At 47.2% G+C, this 16739-nt stretch overlaps 1 protein-coding gene and 4 long non-coding RNA genes across 8 annotated transcripts in view; 3 read left to right on the forward strand and 2 right to left on the reverse strand.

Annotated features, from left to right (window-relative positions):
• HIP1 (huntingtin interacting protein 1) overlaps window positions 1–16739 on the forward strand; it is a 211693-nt gene that overhangs the window by 34495 nt on the left and 160459 nt on the right. The gene's annotated exons all lie outside the window — the stretch shown is intronic.
• The window catches only part of LOC144339786 (uncharacterized), a 100700-nt gene that overhangs the window by 32473 nt on the left and 51488 nt on the right, over window positions 1–16739 (reverse strand). The window lies entirely within an intron of this gene.
• Window positions 2095–5294, forward strand: LOC144339798 (uncharacterized). Its single transcript, XR_013415174.1, has 2 exons — window positions 2095–2349; window positions 4069–5294. It is a non-coding gene; the product is annotated as an uncharacterized LOC144339798 (long non-coding RNA).
• On the reverse strand, window positions 7073–8268 carry LOC144339770 (uncharacterized). Its single transcript, XR_013415145.1, has 2 exons — window positions 7538–8268; window positions 7073–7318 (listed from the first exon to the last, which is right to left on the reverse strand). It is a non-coding gene; the product is annotated as an uncharacterized LOC144339770 (long non-coding RNA).
• LOC144339776 (uncharacterized) lies at window positions 10144–11890 on the forward strand. The gene is made up of 2 exons (XR_013415151.1): window positions 10144–10525; window positions 11249–11890. It is a non-coding gene; the product is annotated as an uncharacterized LOC144339776 (long non-coding RNA).

Here is a 16739-nt window from a genome sequence, read left to right on the forward strand (position 1 = left end):
GCATGAGTCTTGGGGGAACTTGGCACACCTATGCAGCCCAGGCCAGGGGCCCTGGCTTTTCCCTAGACTCTTCACCAAAGGCTTCGTGTCAGCAGCTCTGGCTAGGAGCTCAGTTCCGATCCCTGAGGCACACACAGTCAGTGGTCTCTACTTTGGTCCCTTAGAGCTGATTTGTTTATCCCATAGCATGTGGCTTTGATTTGCAATTAGGAAGCCACTGGAAGGTTTTAAGTAGGATCTGAAATGATCGATCTACTTTATGTTTTGTTTTATATTTAAAGACCTCTCAGTGACTGGGCGTGGTGGCTCATGCCTGTAATCCCAGCACTTTGGGAGGCCGAGGCGTGGATCACCTGAGGTCGGGAGCTCAAGACCAGCCTGACCAACATGGAGAAACCCCTTCTCTACTAAAAAATACAAAATTAGTCAGGCGTGGTGGCGCATGCGTGTAGTCCCAGCTACTAGGGAGACTGAGGCAGGAGAATTGCTTGAACCTGGGAGGTGGAGGTTGCGGTGAGCCGAGATCGTGCCATTGCATTCCAGCCTAGGCAACAAGAATGAAACTCCGTCTCAAAAAAAAAAAAAAAAAAAAAAAGACCTCTCCACCTGCATTGTAGATGAATACTATGGCCTTCTGGTACCTGGAGGTACTTCCAAGCTCATCTATACATTTGATTTTTTTGTTTGTTTTGTTTGTGTGTGCGTGTGTGTGTGTGTTTTGAGACGGAGTGTTGCTCTTGTTGCCTCCGCCTTCTGGGTTCAAGCGATTCTCCTGCCTCAGCCTCCTGAGTGTCTGGGATTACAGGCATGTGCCATCACACCCGGCTAATTTTGTATTTTTTGTAGAGATGGAGTTTTTCCATGTTAGTCAGGCTGGTCTCAAACTCCCAACCTCAGGTGATCCGCCCGCCTTGGCTTCCCAAAGTGCTGGGATTACAGGTGTGAGCCACCGCACCCAGTCTACATAACAGCTTAATCAACTTTTTTTTTTTTTTTTTGAGACGGAGTCTCGCTCTGTTGCCTAGGCTAGAGTGCAGTGGCCTGATCTCGACTCAATGCACCCTCCACCTCCCAGGTTCAAGTGATCCTCCCACCTCAGCCTCCTGAGTGGCTGGAATTACAGGCACCTACCATCATGCCTGGCTAATTTTTGTATTTTTGTAGAGATGGGCTTTCACCATGTTGCCCAGGCTGGTCTTGAACTCCTGACCTCAGGTGATCGGCCTGTCTTGGCCTCCCAAAGTGCTGGGATTACAGGCGTGAGCCACTTCACCAGGCCAACTATTTAGATAATGCAAATTCTCTAGTTCCAGAAACAGATCTTTTTAAAAGCTTGAAATTCTACCTTATTCCATGTTTTAATACATCTTTAAATAAGTACAAATGCCTTTTTCTTTCTTTCTTTTCCAATTTTTAAGTTGTGGTAAAATACGCATAATATAAAATATGCCTTGGCCTCCCAAAGTGCTGGGATTACAGGCATGAGCCACTGTGCATGGCTTTTTTTTTTTTACTTTTGAGACTGAGTGTTGCTCTGTCGCCCAGGCTGGAGTGCAGTGGCATGATCTCGGCTCACTGCAACCTCTGCTTCCTGGGTTCCGGCAGTCCTCCCACCTCAGCCTCCCAAGTAGCTGGGATTACAAGCATGCACCACCATACCTGGCTAATTTTTCTATTTTTAGTAGAGATAGGGTTTCGCCATGTTGGCCAGGCTGGTCTTGACCCCTGACCTCAAGTGATCCGCCCACCTCGGCCTCCCAGTGTGTTGGGATTACAGGCGTGAGCCACTGCGACTGGCCCTTTATGTTAATAATATTTTCATATTTTTTTTTCTACCAGAAATCTTCATTCCTGCTATAGTTTGGATGTTCGACCTCCTTCAAACCTTATGTTGAAATCTGATCACCAGTGTTGGAGATGGGGGCCTAATGGGAGGTATTTTGGGTCTTGGGGGCAAATACCTCATGAGCAGATTAATGCCCTCCGTGAGGGGAGGGGGTGAGTGACTTGTTGTTCTGTTGGTTTCCTTGATAGCTGGTTGTTAAAAAGAACCTGGCACCTTCCCTCGCTCTGTTTTGTTTGCTCCTCTCTCTCTTTTTTTTTTTTTTTTTTTTGAGACAGGATGAGTCTCACTCTGGTGCCCAGGCTGGAATCCAGTGTCTTTCCTCCTTCTCTGTAACCATGGGATCTGTATGGACGCCGGGTCCCCTTCCCCTTCAGCCATGAGTGGAAGCAAGCCTGAGAGCCTTTCAGAGGCAGATGCAGGCACAATGCTTCCTGTGCAACCTGCAGTACCATAAGCCAAATAAACCTCTTTTCTTTATAAATTACCCAGCCTTGCCGGGCACAGTGGCTCATGCCTGTAATCCCAGCACTTTGGGAGGCCAAGGCAGGTGGATCACCTGAGGTCAGGAGTTCAAGGCCAGCCTGGCCAACGTGGTGAAACCGTGTCTCTACTAAAAATACAAAAATTAGGCCAGGCGCAGTGGCTCACGCCTGTAATCCCAGCAATTTGGGAGGCCGAGGCGGGCAGATCATGAAGTCAGGAGTTCGAGACCAGCCTGGTCAACATGGTGAAACCCTGTCTCTACAAAAATACAAAAATTAGCCAGGCACGGTGGTGCGTGCCTGTAATCCCAGCTACTCGGGAGGCTGAGGCAGGAGAATCGCTTGAACTCAGAAGGCAGAGGTTGCGGTTAGCCAAGATCACGCCATTGCATTCCAGCCTAGGCAATAGAGTGAGACTCCATCTCAAAAAAAAAAAAAAGAAAAAATAGAATACAAAAATTAGCTGGGTATGGTGGCAGGCACCCTGAGTCCCAGCTACTTGGGAGGGTGAGACAGGAGAATCGCTTGAACCCAGGAGGCAGAGGTTGCAGTGAGCAGAGATCACGACACTGCACTCCAGCCTGGGTGACAGAGCGAGACTGTCAAAATAAATAAATAAATAAATAAATAAATAAATAAATAAATAATAAAATGAGTACAGTCATACCTGGCAGAGTTGGGATTTTCAGTGTCCTGTTGTTACCGTTGTTGCTATGAGGTCTCACTTTGTCACCCAGCCAGGAGTGCAGTGGTGCGATCATAGCTCACTGCAGCCTCAACCTCCTGGATTCAAACAGTCCTCCCACCTCAACCTCCTGATTAGCTAGGACTGCAGGTGTGCACCACCAGGCCAAGCTAATTCCTAATTATTTTTAGTAGAGACAGAGTCTTGCTCTGTTGCCCAGTCTGGTCTCAAACTCCTGGACTCAAGTGATCCTCCTGTCTTAGCCTCCTGAGTAGCTGGGACTACAGGCATGCTCCAACATGCCCAGCTTAATTAAAATTTTTTTTTCTTTTTTTTTTTTTGAGACGGAGTCTCGCTCTGTCACCCATGTTGTAGTGCAGTGGCACAATCTCGGCTCACTACAAGCTCTACCTCCTGGGTTCACGCCATTCTCCTGCCTCAGCCTCCCGAGTAGCTGGGACTACAGGCGACCGCCACCATGTCCAGCTAATTTTTTGTATTTTTAGTAGAGACAGGGTTTCACTGTGTTAGCCAGGATGGTCTTGATCTCCTGACCTCGTGATCCACCTGCCTCAGCCTCCCAAAGTGCTGGGATTAGAGGCGTGAGTCACCATGCCCGGCCAAAAAACATTTTTTTAAAAAATAGATATGTGTCTCACTATGTTGCCCAGGTCAGTTTTGAACTCCTGGCTTCAAGTGATCCTCCTGCCTCAGCCTCCCTAAGTGCTGGGATTACAGGCATGAGCCACACCAGACTGGCATTTGATAGTGTTTTTGTTTGTTTGTTTTGTTTTTGAGACAGAGTCTTGCTCTGTTACCCAGGCTCGAGTGCAGTGGCACGATCTCAGCTTACTGCAACCTCTGCCTCCGAGGTTTGAGCGATTCTCCTGCCTCAGCCGTTAAGGTGGCTGGGATTACAGGCGTGCACCACCACGCCTGGCTAATTTTTGTATTTTTAATAGAGACAGGATTTCCTCACGTTGGCCAGGCTGGTCTGGAACTCCTGACCTCAAGTGATCCGCCCAACTCAGCCTCCCAAAGTGCTGGGATTACAGGTAGCATGTGCCACTGTGCCTGGCCTTGGTAGCGTTTTTATGACAATGAAATGTGAATATTCTCATCCCATCCGGAGAGACTACAGCAGTCATTCTTGTTTAGGGGTTACAAGTTTTCACCAGGTCACCGTAACCCCAGGAGACGTTTCTGTCCCCTTCTCATTGGTTTTCCTCAGGTGTTGTCTTTTGTCTGTGTCGTGGCTGTGTTTTGAGTGACTGTGGATAGTAAGTTCCATGTCAGTTAACCAGCAAATATGTTTTTCAGGACTCACTATAAGTATCAGGTGTGAGAAAGCAGATCCCACCCTCATGGAGACCGCGTGGTCCCTTGAGGACAGGGGACCTGTCGTCGTCGTCTTCTTTCTCTGCAAAGGCCCATCAGGGTTCTGGGTGAGCAGGTTAGCTGGAATGTCAGTGTGCCCTCAACAGTGCCATCATGCCACAGAAAAGGTTTCCCAAGCGCCTGCAGGGCCAGGCACCACAATCAGGGCTGAACCCAGCTTGATTGCTGGGTTCAAGTTGCTCTTGGACCCCAGGAAGAGCTGACGGGCTCATGGTCACCGCAGTCACTTTCATAACCACAGTGGAGAGGATGTGAAAAGGGTGGGATGAGCCCAGGAAGCCAGCATGAACTGTCTCAAACTGTTTATTCAAGAACTCAGTGCCGGCCGGGCACGGTGGCTCACGCTTGTAATCCCAACACTTTGAGAGGCCGAGGCGGGTGGATCACTTAAAGCCAGGAGTTCCAGACCAGCCTGGCCAGCATGGCAAAACCCTATCTCTATTAAAAATGCAAAAATTAGCCAGGAGTAGTGGTGCGCACCTGTAACCCCAGCTACTAGGGAAGCTGAGGCAGGAGGATCGCTTGAGCCTGGGAGGTGGAGGTTGCAGTGAGCCGAGATCACACCACTGCACTCCAGCCTGGGCAACAGGGCGAGACTCTGTCTCAAAGGAGAAAAAAAAAATCAGTGCTGCTCCCATGGCTGCACAGCTTGTGGTTGGTATTCCAAACCTGACAACCATGGAAAAGAAAAGAGAAGCTCAGAGGAGCCAGATGAAGGAGGAGCCCGCCTTCAGGGTCTCGTGGGCCTGGACCTGGAGCAGGGCCTTGGAGGATTGGAGGGTGTGGCTGAGGGGAAGAGAGGAGGACGATGTGAGTAAGCAGAGACCACTCTGCAGCAGAGGCTACAGACTGGCGTCTTGAGGGCTGGATTCTTTTGCGGGCCCGTTTTCTTTGGCCCATGCCATGTTCTTTAAAACTTGGAACTGAATGTCTTTATATGGAGAACTCACTCTTTCCTTCCCCACAGCCGTCACCATCCCCATTTTCTATCCTGATCTACTGAAACACATTGATGGAACCAGCCTAGACCCTTGCTCTATCCACTGAAAATCCAGGAGATCAATGGAAAAAGGTCTTAGAATTAATAACTAAGTTCAATATAGAGAATAAGAGTACTGGGAGTAAGCTACATAAAAATCAAGAGTATATTTTCTAGTATATCGGCAACTAGTTTGTAGCAGAAAACAGATCCTGTTCACCAAAATAGCAAGACCAGAAAATACCTTTGTAAGAATCTTTGAAAGCCAAGTGCCTATAGTCTAGTAACTTGGGAGATGGAGGCAGGAGACCACTTGAGTCCAGGAGTTCAGGTTCAACCTGGGCAATATAGAGAGACCCTATCTCTAAAAAAAAAAAAAGAAAAAAAAAATGAAATCTCGTGTCATTCACTTGAAACATAGTTACTGCATATCTGCTAATATATTTTAGTTTTTAAATAGGTAATACATTCAAGTGGTTCCAGAAAACAAAAGTAAAAGGAGTCCCATCCACTCCTGACCTCCCACTGCCTAGCTCCCACTCAATCCTAAGAGAGAACCACTAATCGACTGATCTCTTATTGTGTCCATCCAAGTATTTTATTTTCACACACAAGTGAATATGAATATATTTGAATATTATCTTCCTTGCTCCTTGTATATAATATATTTGGAATCTTTTTTTTTTTTTTTTTTTTAAGAGGGAGGATCTCACTCTCTCACCCAGACTGGAGTGTTTGGTATGATCACAGCTCACTGCAGCCTTGAACTCCTGGGCTTAAGTATTCCTCCTCCCTCAGCCTACTGAGTAACTGGGACTACAGGTGTGTGCCACTGTGCCTGACTTAAAAAAAATATATATATATATTTAGAGTTGGGATCTTGCTATGTTGCCCAGGCTGGCCTCCAACTCTTGGCCTCAAGTGATCCTCCTGCCTTGGCCTCCCAAAGTGCTGGGATTACAGTCACAAGCCATCACACCTGGCTGGAATCCTGGCAGTATTTTTACATCAGCTTTACAACAGACTTTCTCATTTCTTTTTACAGCTGAATAGTAAAAATAGTGATTTTTAGATAAGACCAGGGGCTCCAAGAGTAGAACTGCCTGGGTTTGAAACCTGGTTCTACCACTGTGACAACTGGCCTAATCACTTGTCTCTCTGTGCCTCAGTTTCTTCATGTGTGAGTGGACATAGTAGATACCTACTAAACTTGTTGCAAGAATTTAGTGAGATGGTGCTTCTAAGAATGCTTACAACAGTGCCTGGCATCTAATGAGCCCTCTAAATATTAGCTACTTTTCTTAGTCTTTTAATAGTAAATAGGAAAAAGGATAAAGCGTGACTTGGGAGGATACTTTACATAGAATAGACCTGTCGATAGTTATAAAACTTGGCTGGGCATGGTGGCTCACGCCTATAATCCCAGCACCCAGCTGGGAGGATCACTTGAGCCCAGGAGTTTGAGATCAGCTTAAGCAGCCTAGTGTGTGAGACTTCAATCTCTACAAAAAATGTTTTTTAATTATAAAACTGTACTAAGAAATATGTCAGATGAATTAATGGAGAGACATACTTTGTTTCTGGATGGAAACTATGGAATTTGTTATGTCAGCTCTTCCTAGAGTAACTTAGACTTATCTCATTTATAACCAAAACCCCAATAGGATTCTTTTTGGAACTTCTTTGTTTTTTGTTTTTGAGACAGAGTCTCGCTGTGTCGCCCAGGCTGGAGTGTAGTGGCACAATCTTGGCTCACTGCAACCTCCGCCTCCTGGGCTCAAGCGATTCTTCTACCTCAGCCTCCCAAGTAGCTGGGATTACAGGTGTGCACCACCACACCTGGCTAATTTTTGTATTTTTGGTAGAGATGGGTTTTACTATGTTGGCCAGGCTGATCTCGAGCTCCTGACCTCAAGTGATTCGTCTGCCTCAGCCTCCCAACATTTTGGAACTTTTAAATTCTAAAATTTATCTGGAAGAATAAATGAGGATGACTTTTAAATTTCGAAGAAGAATACATCCAGGAGAAAGTTGTCCTATTTAATTTTTTTTAACTGAAAATTTAATTTTTTTTTTTGAGATGGGTCTCACTGTGTTGCCCAGGCTGGTCTCAAACTCTTGGCCTCAAGCGATTCTCCCGCCTCAACCTCCCAAAGTGCTGGGATTGCAGGTGAAAACACATTTTTAATGATTAAAACAATGACTCCATTAATAGCTTAAAAATGAACAGATCAGTAGATAGAATACATAGCCCAGAAACTTACATTTATACACATGGAAATTAACTATATGATAAAGATGACCTTGCAGGTCAGTAGGAATAGACACATCATTTTATAAATTAGGCGAGGCTAATTTGGTTAGCTGTTTTTGAGAAGAGAATGTTTTAGATTCTCACCTTAGGCTGCATGCCTGGATAAATTCCAGGTCGATTTAAAAAGTTAAGTTTCAAGAAGAGAAAAATCAAACCATTTAAAAAAAAAAATCCTTGGGAAGGCAGAAGGAAGCATTTTGGGATGGGGGAGGACCTGTGAGTTGTAAAGCACTCAAAAATATGCAAGTGAAAAACACACTGGGCCGGGCACAGTGGCTCACGCCTGTAATCCCAGCACTTTGGGAGGCTGAGGCCGGTGGATCACTTCAGGTTAGGAGTTGAAGAGCAGTCCGGCCAACATGGTGAAACCTAGTCTCTACTAAAAGTACAAAAATTAGCCAGGCATTGTGACAGGCACTTGTAATTCCAGCTACTCGGGAGGTTGAGGTACAAGAATCACTTGAACCCAGGAAGTGGAGGCTGCAGTGAGCCAAGATCACACCACTGCACTCCGGCCTGGGCAACAGAGAGAGACCCTGTCTCAAAAAAAAAAAAAAAAAAAAAGAGAGAGAAAGAAAGAAAGAAAAGAAAGGGCTTTAGCTAAAGTAGCAGAATGGCTACACACCTTTCCAAGATTAGCTGCATACATAATAGTAAAGAAATAAGAATGATAAAACCCACAAGGATAAAGAAAATGAGAAAGGGATCATTATCGAATAAGCTCTTTTAACATATTTTGGAAAGAAAAGAAGAAATGATAGGCCGGGTGCAGTGGCTCACACCTGTAATCCCAGCACTTTGGGAGGCCGAACTGGGTGGATAGCTTGAGCCCAGGAGTTCAAGACCAGCCTGGGCAACACAGTGAGAACCCATCCCTACAAAAAATACAAACATTAGCCAGTCATGGTGGCTCGCACCTGTCCCATCTACTCGGGAGGCTGAGTAAGGCAAGAGGATTGCTTGAGCCTGGGAGGTCAACACTGCAGTGAGCCATGATCACACCACTGCACTCCAGCCTGGGTGACAGAGCGAGACCATGTCTCAAAAAAAAAAAAAAAGAAAAGAAAAGAGATGTTGACAGGAGGAAAACAAACGCCAAGAGAGGCTTGAACTGGGAGGCATCATGCTGGAGGTACGGGGGCAGAACTGAAGGCAGGTGGAGAGGATGTGTAAGAACCAGTACCAGCTGGGCGCGGTGGCTCACACCTGTAATCCCAGCACTTTGGGAGGCCGAGGCAGGTGGATCCCTTGGAGTCAGGAGTTCGAGACCAGCTTGGCCAACATAGTGAAACCCCATCTCTACTAAAAATACAAAAATTAGCTGGGCGTGGTGGTGCACGCCTGTAATCCAAGCTACTCGGGAGGCTGAGGCAGGAGAATGGCTTGAACCCAGGAGGCAGAGGTTGCAGTGAGCCAAGATTGCGCCACCGCACTCCAGCCTGAGTGATAGAGTGAGACTCCATCTAAAAAAAATAAAAATAAAAATAAAAAACTGGTATCGCCCCACAACCCCTGCTGAATATCAGCAGGCAAGTATTTATCCTGCAACTGCCTTGGGCTGGAGCAGTGGAGTGGGCTGGAGAGGCTGACCCAGAGGAGCTCCTAACTCAAGAGACTTCATGTGGCAGAGGTTTGGGCATAGCAGATGCTGAAAACAAGGAGGATAACTGAAAGTCTAGAATGTTTCCTCCTTCCAGATGAGCCAGGTACAAGCCACCTGACATCCACATCCCATCCAGGTGATCAGAGGATGTTTCTCTGCAGAAACCCAAGGTCTCAGAGAAAAAGCCTGCACAATCTGACATTTAGGAGTCCCCAGTGAGAGTGCTGGCTGCCTGCCCACTGTCCCAAAAAAGGAGTTTGCCAGCTGATGGGCTCCGCCGTGCACACAGAATTTCCAATTAACTTTTTAGAGCCTCACAGCTAATATAAACATCTAATAATTATATAAACATCTAACCAAGCATCGGCTGATGTGTACGGAGAATCAAGAAACGATAGGAACAAAAGCACTAAAATAAGCAAATGGGGAAAAGGCAATCTTTAGGAAACAAAGACAGTGCTATTTCAGAAGACTGAAGGAACTTTTCCATAGTGTTCTCATAGAGTTCAAGAGGACAGTGCCTCATAAAACAAAAATAGAACATTGTGGAAAGAACTCAACATTTCACCAGAATGCAGAGAAGATAAAGTCGAGGAGCTCTCTCAGAAAGTAGCCCAAAAAAGCCAAGAGTTGGAAAGTACAGAGAACAGATAAGAGCGACAGAGAAGCAATCCAGACTGGGTGCGGTGGCTCATGCATGTAATCCCAGCACTTTGGGAGGCTGAGGTGGGAGGATCACTTGAGGCCAGGAGTTTGAGATCAGCCTGGGCAACATAGTGAGACCCTATTTCTTAAAAAAAAAAAAAAAAAAAGTAGCCAGGTGTGGTGCTGCTGCCTGTAGTCTCAGCTACTCAGGAGCCTCTGGTGGGAGGATTGCTTGAGTCCAGGAGGTTGAGGCTGCAGTGAGCTGTGATCACACCACTGCACTCCAGCCTGGGAGACAGAGTGAGACCCTGTCCCCCTCCTCAAAAAAAAAAAAAAAAAAAAAAAAAAGAAAGAAAAAAGAAAGAACCAATCTAGAAGGATCAATATGAAAGTATCTGGAGTTGCAAAAAGAGAAAACAGAGACAACAGAGGTAAGGAAATGAAGTTGTACAAGAACATTAACCAGAAACACATCTGCAGACCATGAACGCCCAGCATAATAAATGACAAAGGACGCACCAAGGTGCAGCTGTGAAATTTTAGAACACCAGGGTTAATGAGGGGATTCCAGAAGCTTCCAAAGAGGAAAAACAGGCATCTAGTAAAGAAATGAGAATTGGGCCAGGTGTGGTGACTCAGGCCTGTAATCTCAGCACTTTGGGAGGCCGAGGTGGGTGGATCACGAGGTTAGGAATTTGAAACCAGCCTGGCCAACATGGTGAAATCCCGTCTCTACTAAAAATACAAAAATTAGCCAGGTGTGATGGCGCATGCCTGTAATCCCAGCTACTGGGGAGGCTGAGGCAGGAGAATCGCTTGAACCCGGGAGGCGGAGGTTGCAGTGAACTGAGATTGCCCTACTGCACTCCAGCCTGGGTGGCAGAGCAAGACTCCATCTCAAAAAAAAAATAATAATAATAATAATTGGATGGTTCTGAACTTTTCGAGAGCAACACTGGATGTTAGGTATTGCTTGTTATCAGCATTGCTGCCGTGCGGGGAGTGATTTATTTTCTTTCTTTCTGTCTTTCTATCTGTCTTTCTTTCTTTCTGTCTGTCTGTCTTTCTTTCTTTCTTTCTTTCTTTCTTTCTTTCTTTCTTTCTTTCTTTCTTTCTTTCTTTCTCTCTCTCTCTCTCTCTCTTTCTTTCTCTCTCTCTCTCTCTCTCTGTCTCTCTTTCCCTCCCTCCCTCCCTCCCTTCCTCCTTGTATTTTTGTATTTTTGGTGGAAATCAAGTTTCGCCATGTTAGCCAGGCTGGTCTTGAATACCTGACCTCAAGTGATTTGCCTGCCTCAGCCTCCCAAAGTGCTGGGATTACAGGCATAAGACACTGTGCCTGGCTGCATCGTCATAATTTAAACAGTGATTATTTACTAAAATATTTGTGTAACTCTTGTTCAGAAGATAGGGAAGAGAGATGGTAGGATATCCAAGAGAATTATTTCGTATCTGTCATGATAGGAAGTACTTAGGTAATATTTAAAATTAATAAAGCGTCTGGGCACAGTGGCTCATGCCTGTAATCCCAGCACTTTGGGAGGCAAAGGCGGGCAGATCACTTTATGCCAGAAGTTTGAGACCAGCCTGGCCAACATGGTGAAACCTTATCTCTACTAAAAACACAAAAAAAGAATTAGCCGGGCATGGTGGTGCATGCCTGTAATCTCAGCTACTTGGGAGGCTGAGGCATAAGAATGGTTGAACCTGGGAGGCGGAGGCTGCAGTAAGCCAAGATCGCGCCACCGCACTCCAGCCTGGGTGACAGAACAAGACTCTGCCTCAAAAAAAAAAAAAAAAAAAAAAGCCAGGTATAGCAGTGTGTGCCTGTAATCCCAGCTACTTGGGAGACTTGAGGCAGGAGGATTGCTTGAGCCGAGGAGTTGGAGGCTGCAGTAAGCTATGATCAAACCACTCTGCTCCAGCTTGGCCAATACAGCAGTAATTAAATAAATAATTAAAGAAAAAGCCATGCAGATATATTAATTGGAAATATCAAGTTTGTCATTACTGACCAGAAGGGAAAAGAGGTTAAAATGCAAGACTGCATTTGGGGAGTGGAATTGGGACGGGGGGAGACAGAACGGAAACTGGAAACTGCTGGCTGCTTATTAGAAACTGTGCCTAGCGGTTGGTTGGTTGTAATTGAGGTAAAATTCACACAACATAAAATTAACCATTAACCATATTAAAAGGCGCAGTTCACCATTCAGGACTTCCACAGTGTTGTACAGCCCCCACCTCTGAGTAGTTCCAAGATATTTTCACCCCTCCCCACCCCCTGCAAAGGAAACCACATGCCCATCACACGGTCACTCCCTATTCCTCTGTCCCCTCCTCGCCAGTCCCTGGCAACCACTAGTCTTTCTGTCTCTATGGATTTGCCTATTCTGGAAGGTTTTTTTGTTTGTTTGTTTTTTGAGACGGAGTTTTGCTCTTGTTGCCCAGGCTGGAGTGTAGTGGCACAATTTCAGCTCACTGCAACCTCCTTCTCCCGGGTTCAAGCAATTCTCCTGCCTCAGCCTCCTGAGTAGCTGGGATTACAGGCACCCAGCTAATTTTTTGTATTTTTAGTAGCGACGGAGTTTCACCATGTTGGCCAGGCTGGTCTCAAACACCTGTCCTCAAGTGATCCACCCGCCTCAGCCTCACAAAGTGCTGGGATTAAAGGCATGAGCCACTGCACCTGGCCCTATTCTGGAAGTTTTTTGTTTTTTTGAGACAGTCTCACTCTGTCACCCTGGCTGGAGTGCAGTGACTCGATCTTGGCTCACTGCAACCTCCAGCGATTCTCCTACCTCAGCCTCCTGAGTAGCTGGGATTACAGGTTCAAGCGATTCTCCTGCCTCAGCCTCCCAAGTAGCTGGGACTACAGGCACATGCCACCACGCCTGGCATGTTGTCCAGGCTGGTTTTGAAATCCTGACCTCAAGCGATCCTCCTGCCCCGGCCTTCCAGAGTGCTGGGATTACAGGGATGAACCACCACACCCGGCTCTTTTCTGGAAGTTTTATATAAATGGAATCACACACATGTGACCTTTTGTGTCCTGCTCCTTTCACTTAGCGTGTTTTCAAGCCTCATCTACACTGGAGCATGCATCAGAACTCGATTCCTGTAATGGCTGCACAACATCCCATTGCATGGATTAGACCACCTTCATTTATCCATTTCATCTGCCAATCCACATTTGCTGCTTTGGGGTTATTGTGAATAGTGCTACTGTGAACATTCCTGTACAAGTATTTACTTGACTACCTGTTTTCACTTGTTCCATATGCATATCTAGGAGTGGAATTGCTGGGTCATATAGTAATTCTATGTTTAACTTTTTTTTTTTTCTTTTTGAGACAGAGTTTCACTCTTGTCACCCAGGCTGGAGTGCAATGGCACAATCTTGGTTCACTGCAACCTCCGCCTCCCGGGATCAAGCAATTCTCCTGCCTCAGCCTCCCGAGTAGCTGGGATTACAGGCGGGCACCACCACGCCCAGCTAAATTTGTATTTTTAGTAGAGATGGGGTTTCTCCATGTTGGCCAAGCTGGTCTCGAATTTCTGACCTCATTGATCCACCTGCCTCAGACTCCCAAAGTGCTGGGATTACAGGTGTGAGCCACTGTGCCCGGCCCTACGTTCTTTTTAAGGCATAACCAAACTTCTCCACTGTGGTCACACCATTGTACATTTCCACCAGCAGTGTACAAGGGTTTCAGTTTCTTTACATTCTTGCCAACACCTGTTATTTTCTGTTTTTAAAAATTATAGCTATCCTAGTAAGCATGAAATGGTATCTGGTATCTCATGGTGTTTTTTTGTTTTTTTGTTTTTTTGTTTTTTTAGATGGAGTTTCACTCTTGTTGCCCAGGCTGGAGTGCAATGGCATGATCTTGGCTCACCGCAACCTCCACCTCCCGGGTCCTAGCGATTCTCCTACCTCAGCCTCCTGAGTAGCTGGGATTACAGGCATGTGCCACCACACCCAGCTAATTTTTGTATTTTTAGTAGAGACGGGGTTTCACCATGTTGGTCGGGCTGGTCTCAAATTCCCGACCTTAGATGATCTGCCTGCCTCGGCCTCGCCACCACACCCAGCCTCATTGTGGTTTTAATTTGCATTTCCCTCATAGCTAATGATGTTAAGTGTCTTTTAGTGTGCTTATTGGCTAGTTGTATGTCTTCTTCAGATAAATGACTATTCAAGTCCTTTACCTTTTGTGTGTGTGTGTGTGTGTGTGTGTGTGTGTGTGTGTCAAAGTCTCACTCTGTCACCTGGAGTGCAGTGGTGCAGTCACGGCCCCCTGCAGCCTGAACAGCCTTGTGCTCAGACGATCTTCCCACCACAGCCTTCTGAGTAGCTGGGACTACTACAGGCGTGTGCTGCCACACCCAGCTAATTTTTAAAAATTTTTTGTAAAAATAGGGTTTTGCCATGTTGCCCATGGCTGATCTTGAAATCCTGGGTTCAAGCGATCCCCCCGCCTCAGCCTCCCAAAGTACTAGGATTACAGGCATGAGCAAGACCCTCTCTCAGAGAAAAATAAAGAAAATAATGCCATCAGGGCTTCAGACCGGGAGCCCGGGCTCGAAGATCTCCATGCGTGCCTAGTGACGGATGACAATGACACTATTTACAAGTTTTCCACCAGCGCCCTTAGCACACCCATCACAATCCACTTAGTTGACATCCCTCGTCCAACAGCCAGTCCTGGCTGAGCAACCTAAAGGAGAAGTATCAGAGCACTTCTTTGAACAACAATCCTCTCCCTGGATTTGTTCTTGTGGTTTCTTTGTGGAGGCACAGCTGCAGTCGAAAGCTGTACTCCGCGGAGCCTGCCCCTGAATGCCACAGCACAGCCAACATTTTTATTTATATATGCATATAATGTGTATCTATGAACACACATTTATATATACGTGCATGTATGCATGTATAAATAATTTTCTACAGTGAGTTATTACCTTTATTTATTTATTTTTGAGGTGTAGTCTTTATTTATTTATTTTTATTTATTTATTTTTATTTTTTGAGGAGGAGTCTTGCTCTGTCACCCAGGCTGGAGTACAATGGTGCGATCTCAGCTCACTGCAACCTCCACCTCCCGGTTTCAAGTGATCCTCCTCCCTCAGTCTCCCAAGTAACTGGGATTACAGATGCACACCACCGTACTCAGCTAATTTTTGTATTTTTAGTAGAGATGAGGTTTCACCATGTTGGTCAGGCCAGTCTTGAACTCCTGGCCTCAAGTGATCCACCTGACTCGGCCTCCCAAAGTGCTGGAATTACAGGCGTGAGCCACCATGCCTGGCCCATTTTTAAATATATTTTAATTTTTTAAATTTTATAATAAAGATAGGGTCTCAGTATATTGCCCAGGCTGGTCCCTAACTCTTGGGTTCAAGTGATCCTCCCGCCTTGGCCTCCCAAAGTGCTGGATTACAGGCGTGAGCCACCGTGCCCCGCCTGATATTACCTTTATTATAAGGCAGACATTGAGGCCTGCCTGTGTCTCTCTTTGGGCGTTTGGTCTGCTTGTTTGCTTTCACATCATGCTGACTGGCTGCGGCAGGCTGCCCAGAGGCTCTGCAGTAGACAGGGGTCCTGCGCGTGGCCGCAGGGTGGACCTGAGCCAGGGACCTCAGAGAACAAAGGGGGCCTTGATGAAAGCCCCGGTCAGCTGTTCAGTAGGAAGCACTGCTGCTCTGCTTGTCACCCAAGTCAGGGACACGCAGGGGCCACGGGGTCACTCTCAGCTGCTGGTGCCTGAGGAGGCTCTGGAATTTGAAGCTGGCTGTTGGGGGGCAGAGCCGGGAGGCCCGTGCAAACCACCTCCCACCTGCTGGTGTGGTGCAGCTGTCCCGGGAGAGGACCAAAGGCCACCGAGGGAGGGAGGAAGGGAGTAGGCAGCTGCTGGCGGTGGGCACGGGGCCAGAACCCGGACGGCGGGTGGAGGGTGTGCGTGGGGGGCCTGACAGGTGGGGCTTTGTGTCCTGGATACCCAAGCAGATATCCCCTTAGTGCGGCTTCCTGTCAGCCGGGCTGCACTTGTGCGCTTGGCTGCCTGCCCGTCCCTCACCCGTCGAGGGGCTCCACCAAGAGCTCATCCCCCCCCACCCCCTGCAGACGCAGCACGATGGACTCCCCTTTGGAGCCCGGACCCGGCGCGCCCCTGGCAGTTCCGCCTTGGTTCTCATTGTAAGGCTGAGGGCCTTCTGTGTGTGTGGTGAGAGGTCTGCCTTTCCCACCACCCAACAGCTCAGCAAGCTCCTGCCCTGCCCTAGGGGAGGAACCCTCCGGTGGCTTCACTGGGGTGGTCCCACCTCCCAGACTGTGGCCCACAGAGGGCTGTTGGTGGTGTGGGCAGGTGCTGTGTTGTGTCCAGGATGTGGGAAGGACCCCAGTCTTTGTCCTCAGTTTAGTGGAGGAGAGAGACTCCTAACTAACAAGTAGACCGAGTGAGTTTAGCGGCTGAGGTGTGGCGGGGATGGTAAGCGGCCTTCAGGGGAACGGGAGGCCTCTTTCTAGTGGGGGAGGATAAGCTTATAAAGGTGGCACCGCATGGGCTAGCACGGAAGAACTCTTACAGCCCGGGGCCCAAGAGAGAAAATCCAGCACTCTGGAGAGAAAATTCAGTGGTGAAAACATCACGTGGAAAGGCCTGGAGGTATGGGAGACAGCCAGGTTCTGGGAACAGGGAGGGTTCAGGAATAGGGACTGGGAAGAGAGGAAGGCACCGTGGAAAGGAGGCTGGGAAGGAAGGTTGGGCCCAGCTTGTCTGTCATCAGAGACTTT

Source organism: Macaca mulatta, chromosome 3 (assembly GCF_049350105.2).
Source record: "Macaca mulatta isolate MMU2019108-1 chromosome 3, T2T-MMU8v2.0, whole genome shotgun sequence".
NCBI classification, from domain to species: domain Eukaryota; kingdom Metazoa; phylum Chordata; class Mammalia; order Primates; family Cercopithecidae; genus Macaca; species Macaca mulatta.